This window comes from Musca autumnalis, unplaced genomic scaffold (assembly GCF_047663935.1).
Source record: "Musca autumnalis isolate F117 unplaced genomic scaffold, ASM4766393v1 scaffold_2, whole genome shotgun sequence".
NCBI classification, from domain to species: domain Eukaryota; kingdom Metazoa; phylum Arthropoda; class Insecta; order Diptera; family Muscidae; genus Musca; species Musca autumnalis.
In genome coordinates this window covers 58,715,339-58,722,747 of record NW_027411755.1, presented here as the reverse complement: position 1 = coordinate 58,722,747, position 7,409 = coordinate 58,715,339, and positions in this window count along the sequence as shown.

Genomic DNA, 7,409 nt, shown 5'->3' with positions numbered 1-7,409 from the left:
ATTGCGATATCTCTATTATTTGACCACCTACGCCAACCTACTTTGCATAATTTTAAAGATGGGATTTTCTACTTTCTTAGTCAGGCTTTGCTTTTAGATGGTCCCCAACCAAAGGTGTGATATTCGTCATTATTATAAAAATCGCAAAAATGAAAAGATGGGTTCTATTAGCGACTATTGCGATATCTTCGTTGTTTGACTACCTACGACAACCTACGTTACAGCGTTGTAAAGGTGATATTTTCACTTTCCTTGGCAGATCTTACTTTTTATATAGACGCTGAGATATTTGCTTTGGAAGAAAATGTTGACTTTTTCTCCAAATAATTTCTTCTTCCTCTGTGAGACCTCCATTAACCGTCAAAATTTCGTGACGATCCGATCCAAATTGCGACCTGTAGCGTGATTTCCAAAAAAATGGAAAAATGGGATGTATTACCGACTATTGCGATATCCCCGTTATTTGGTCACCTACGCCGACCTAGTTTGCATCATTGTAAAGATGGAATCTTCTACTTTCATAGCCAGGCTTTGCTTTTGGAAAGTCCCCAGCCAAAGCTATGATATTCGTCATTATAATTAAAATCGCAAAAATGAAAATTTGGGTTTTATTTGCGACTATTGTGATATCTTCATTGTTTGATCACCTACGAGATTTTACATCATTAGAAAGGTGATATTTTCTACTTTCATTGTCAGGTTTTGCTTTTGGTATACCCCATACAGAAGCTGAGATATTCGCTTCGGAAAAAACCATTGTCTTTTTATCAACATAAGTTTTTTGCCCATTCCGACCCCTAAATATTATCCGACCATCACCAAAATCAATAGGCTTCTTCCCCTCCGGGACCCCCATAAACATCCAAAATTTCGTGACGACCTGTATTGTGATTACAAGGTTTAGATGGACAGACGGATGGACGGACGGACACACATAGCCAGATCGACTCAGCTCGTCGAGACATTCATTTTGGTATATACAAGTATGGGTCTACGACCATTATTTCGATGCGTTACAAACTTTTTGGCCAAAACCAACTTATTATACCCTCCCCACATAGTAGTGTACGGTATAATTATAATCAAATTAGAACTGACTTATTGGCCTACGCGGTTAAACGAACTTTAAACTAGCAATCTGAAGGTGTTGGGTTCAATTCCCAGTCTTAACGGTGATATATTTATGGACCACAATTAGGTAAACTGTATATTCCAACCAGCATTACAATTACTTATAATTTCAAGTGTAATAGACGATATTTAAAACAGCAGACCCAGAATATTATATTTATTATTGTATTTAAGTCAATTTATCGACAAAATATACCCAGCGAAAAGTTTGTCTCCAAAGAGGCAGTTAAATGATATGTACAAGTGATTTGGAAGTGCATCAAATTATGCATTTTCACTCATGATTTTTACAAGGGAGTGACCCCGGAAAGAGGCACTCCATTGCACCGCATTTTAAATGACCCTTTTGCATTGCATTTTAACTGAACCTTTGGCACTGCATTTTAACTGACCCTTTGGCATTGCATTTTAACTGACCCTTTGGCATTGCATTTTAACTGAACCTTTGGCACTGCATTTTAACTGACCCTTTGGCATTGCATTTTAACTGACCCTTTGGGGTAGAATATGAGGCAGTCCAGAGCACGTATTTTGAATAACAAAATAAAATGCATTTATTATTTGTGTAAAACAAAAATATTAATAACTTTATTAAATTAACACAAATATGAAAATTCTCTATTGAATTCAATCGCAAACATGTGTGTTTCCGCCGCTCTTCATTTAATCCAAGCTTAAGTGCTTTTGCTTCATCTGCTAAATGGGTTTAATATTGTCTTCCCATCACCAGTTAAAGATTTCGACATGTACTCCAACAGCACTCCATTAGAAATTTCCTTCTCTTGAGTTACCGGAAAAATGTTCACAAATTAAATATTATTTAGTTTGTATTAACAAATGTTTGGAAATATTAACACGATTATCTCTTTTTTGGAAATGTATTCCGCTGCCTGTAGAGATGTACAAACTGATTTATGTACATGTAGGGATCTCTAACAACTGCTAATAAAATGTAGTGAACGGAGTGCCTTTTTCACGACTCCGTTTGCACTGAATCCGGATGCTGTTAAATTGTGAGGAATTGGAGTGCCTTTTTCACGACTCCGCATCAAAACATGCCGTGACAGAACTAGTCCACATTGCACTACTTCCAATTTATTTTGCTGGGTAGTTAATATAAATTAAGTGAAGTGAAACAATTAAAATGTAACTTTTAATTCTCATGAGGAATGTTGCTATAAACGTAATGACAATCACTTGGAATTAAGTGTTTTAAGTCTAGTAGGTGCTGAAATTTCTTTTTTAAAATTTTTAGCCTCTGTGCATACATCTACAGCACAGAAAAGTTGCGTTTTTCTCTGGACCTATTTCAATATCATTAAAATCAGTTGAATTTATCCAATCTCAAGCCATTATATATGTTATACCACGGGTAGATAAGAACATTTTCGGCAAACTTACACTATAATCGTAGTTGTCTTTAAAAAACATCTTTGTGTTAGACCGACGAGAATTTGGATGTACGTGACAAGTCTTATGGCCCGAAAACGTGTATATGTTTTAGGGCCAATGTCTCATAAGACTTGTCACGTACATCAGTTTTTGTTGCCCTTTGTATTGCATTGCCTTCAAAATAACCACTTACTTTTGTCCGTTTACTTTATATTGTTTTAATGTTTTTTGCTGTTCTTGGGAGGTTTATTTAAATCAGGGCATAGGTCGGTCTTCAGACATCATTTTCAATTAGACACTTCAAACTTTTTTTATTAAAACTTTCGTCATTTTACCAAACCTGGGTTTTGGCTATGACATACGTATAAGGGGAAATATCAAAAATTCCCACAAATCAGAATTTTGTTCAATAAGTTATTCGGAAAAACGAAAGAAAAGAAAAACAAACCCCTCTAAAGTTGACGAACCCCGCAAACGTTTTAAGGACCATGATCTGCGAATCTGCACCTGGAATGTTCGCACTCTTTATAGAGAAGGTGTAGTCTTCACATTGGCAGACGTACTTGAAAAGTACAAGACCGATATTACTGCCATACAGGAAATACGATGGATTGGGAAAGGCGTCACAACAACACCTAAAGGTGACGCACTGTATTATAGTTGCCATGACGTAAAGCATGAGTTTGGTTGTGGATTCGTAGTTAGTCGGAGACTAAAACATCTGGTATCCAGCTTCACCCCAGTGAATTAAAGACTTGCTGCAATTCGAATAAAAGCTAAATTCTTCAACATCAGCTTTATTTGCGCTCATGCTCCCACTGAAGAAAAGGACGAACAGACCAAAGATATATTTTACGAGCGCTTAGAAGAAACATATGACCGTTGCCCTGCCCATGACATTAAAATCATTCTAGGCGATTTTAATGCCAAAATTGGAAAGGAGAATATCTTTGGCCCAACAGTCGGGAAATTCAGTCTCCACAGTGAAACATCTGACAATGCTATGAGGCTGATAGACTTTGCAGCTGCAAAAAACATGGTAGTTAGCAGTACCAGATTTAATCATCTCGATATTCATAAGGGCACCTGGCTGTCTCCAGATCAGAAAACAAGAAACCAAATTGATCATGTTGTGATAGATGGAAGACATTCATCGAGCGTGTTGGATGTACGATCGTTCCGAGGCGCAAACATTGATTCGGACCACTACCTTGTTGCAGCAAAGGTACGCACCCGCTTAAACGTAGCAAACAAAGTACGAACAGACACAACACGAAAGTTAGACATCGGTAAGCTGCAATCACAACAGGTAGCCACAGCATATTCCACTCAACTAGCCCAACTGCTTAATCAAAGCATCCCTCATCCCGATAACATATCAGCGCAATGGCAAAGCATTGCCCACTCCATGCAAACAGCCACAAAATCCATACTTGGATACCAGAGACCTCCACCAAGGAATCCATGGTATGATGAGGAGTGTCGTGCTGCCACCGAAGAGAAAAATGCGGCATATAAGGCTACTTTACAATCCGTAGCAACGCGTAGCGCACGAGAGAGATACAGGGAGAAAAGGAGAGAGGAGAAACGTCTTTTCCGCAGGAAAAAGAGAGAGATGGAAAAGCGGGAGTGTGAAAAAATCGAGATGTACAGAAGCCAGAATGAAGTATAAGGGGCCTTATGTAGGGGCTATACCAAAACGTGGACCTATATAACCCAACTTTGGTAGGAATGTTTTCTGGCCTCTGAAGACACAAAATACCAAATTACAACCAATTCTGTGGACAAATGGGTCTAATACATTCAAAATATATTAAAATGACGCGTACTTTTTATGGGGCCTTATATGGGGGCTATACCAAAACGTGGACCTATATAACCCAACTTTGGTAGGAATATTATTTGGCCTCTGGAGACACAAAGTACCAAATTACAACCAATTCGGTGGTAAAATGGGCAAAATATCTTAAAAATTCCTTAAAACGACGACGCGTCACGCGTCATTTTGTATGGGGGCTATACGAAAGCGTGGACCTACATATCCCGCTTTCAATACCAAAAGTCCTACGTAAATATAACATATTTTCCCAAAATTTCATCAACCTACGACAATCCGTTCGGACGCTAGAGTGATTTCCACAGACGGACAGACGGACGGACATGGCTATATCGATGTAGAATTGCACGCTGATCAAGAATATATATACTTTGTGGGGTCTACAATGATTATTTCGAGTAGTTACAAACGTAGTGACAAACTTAATATACCCCCATCCTATGGTGGAGGGTATAAAAATTAGCAACAAGAATGGTCTGTACAATTTTTAAAACGGAATCACCATTCATGAGATACCGTCACCTGAGAGTCAAATTAAACATATGGAGAAATAAGCCGCATGTAAGGCAAACCGGTTAAAATGATCACGCCATGTGATAGGTATTTCTATAAGCTTCCAAACGACACCCACTTTATAGTAATGGGTTCAGTAAAACCGGGTCTAACCCGGTTTTTGAATCTGGACTTTCGGGTTAAATAACCAGATCCGCCCCAAAGGAAATTATACATTTCCGTAATAAGCTCAATATACCCCCTCTGGCATTATAATTGCTGAAAAAATCAAAGACTAAATTGTTTGTACGACTGTTTAATTTTCAAATAATGTGGGTTACGCCTTTTGTGTTTTTTGAAAATTACAGCATGCTGTTACGTCTTTTGGCAGTTCTTGAATAGGATCGCTATTTTTAAACGTAGAATTTTAAAATTTTACCAGAGCATGTATTTTAGCTTAATGTATCAGATTCCACCAAAAAACGAATTCCGATTTTCATGTCGGTTACGTCTTTTGGCATTTATGGTGACGATATGTATTTGTGTGTATATGCACAAATGTCATTTGGATATAAAAATTGAAACTACAAAATGTTTTTTTTTTTAATTTTCTTTATATCTTATAATCAAAAAGTGCAGTCAATACTAAAAATGGATGTACTGTCAGCTCTTGGTGTTGAAGTCTTGAAAATCTCCCATGGCTATGAAATGCAAACATTTGAGAAAAGACAAACCGTTTTGTGCATCTTGGGCTAGTCATTTGAGAACCTTTAAAATCTCAGGAATATACACATGTACGTCGATTTCTACAAGAAATTGGGTGAAAGAAACTGCAGCAGCTTCTGAAAGATCTACCCAAACCAAAATATATGCTAATAATAATAATCAAAACAAATTCAATGTTGGTTGCTACAATCGCTGTCACAGGACGGTGAATATTGTGAAAATGTTATTGGTGATAATGGTGTACGTATTCCTGCTTCTGTATTCTACACCTAAATTGTGCATGTCCCGAAACATAAGGTGCCAGTGCGGTTAGTTAAACCGATTTTGAAAAATACGCCGTCGGTAAGTAATGTGAAGAATGCAGATAATAAATAATGTATGTGTGTAATGAATTGCGATGTCTTTCTTTAGATACAGAGGCAGCTGGATGTACAGATAAAATAACTATGAAAAGGGATTATGAATGGCTAATTAAAATAGAAACTATTTGTGTGTCCAACATGTTTAATAAACATTTACGGTATTATTAATAAAAAATTAACAAAAGCACTAAAAATGGATCTTTCAGATATCCAGAATCGAAGTTAAATTAGGGTTAGACATGGGGAGAGAAGATTATCCAACGACAAAATGCGGTTAAGTTAAGGAACTTACACATACATTTGTTCACACAACATCCCCGATGGGGCATATCAATGAGTGCGCGCCTATACATATTGGCTCAATTATATTGGCTCTATTTTTTATCGCCGAGTCCGAAAAGCGTGTCTTACAACACCACTTTGTAGAGAAGTTTTTCATGCTTAAAATAATCGGGAAATGTAATCAAGCATTACGCTGATTTGCCACCGCTGTCAGGGATTTAACCGCAGACCTTCTGGGCGGACGTGTTTCCCACTGCACCACGATGACTCCCAAGGAATATGTAGTCCTTAAAAAATCTCCCGCTGATGTTGGTGGTTTTCTGGTGGATGCAACTGTTCTTGCTTTTGTTGGGGGTGAACTTTGTTGAAATTGTCGCTACAGCAGCTGATTGATGTTAATGTGGATCCCAAACAGTCGTTTCCGGTTGATGCTCGAAACGTTTTGGATGGATTATACCCACTCCGTACAGTCGCGGAATCGATAACATAAAAAAATTGCTTGACATACAAACTTTATACCTTCTTGTTGTTGTGGCAAAATTTTTATTGGAAATCAAATTCATCTGTGAGGCAACCTGACGTTGTTAATGCGATTCCAGTGAACCCAATGTGCTATTATGCAGGAAAAATGTCCGTTAGCCAAAGAAAGCAGTTCCAAATACAGCACATGCTGTTCCGCCAATTGCAGCTGCTGTTATTGTAACTGCTGCTCCACATCTGTAAAGGCTTTGTTGTGGCGAAAAAAGTTGCTTTGTAGTCTCATACCAGCCGGAAAATTCGTTGTATTGATATTTATTTGTTCACAAACTCGAAAATTAATAACAATCTTTATTTACTTATTTTTTTTTTTTTTGTAATGAAATGTCATGCCGTATTATTGTTGTTTTGTATTTGACACGCTCCCGTACAGATATACAGGGTTGTATTTAACTGAATTTGGCAGATGCGACTCCTTTTATCATTCTACCATGTAACTTGCGTTTAACATACGATTCAGTAATTTTGTTCCTTTCTACTAAGTTCAACTCGACTGGTAGCTCTTGAGCAAAGTCAAAAACTTTAGTTGGACAGCCTTTAAAATACCAATGTTTCTGCCACATATGCAATACAATAATTGCCTGCTCCATAAAATCTGTTCCCAGAAGAGTGCGATTGTTTTTATTTTCAGGAAAAACCAAAAAATCGAT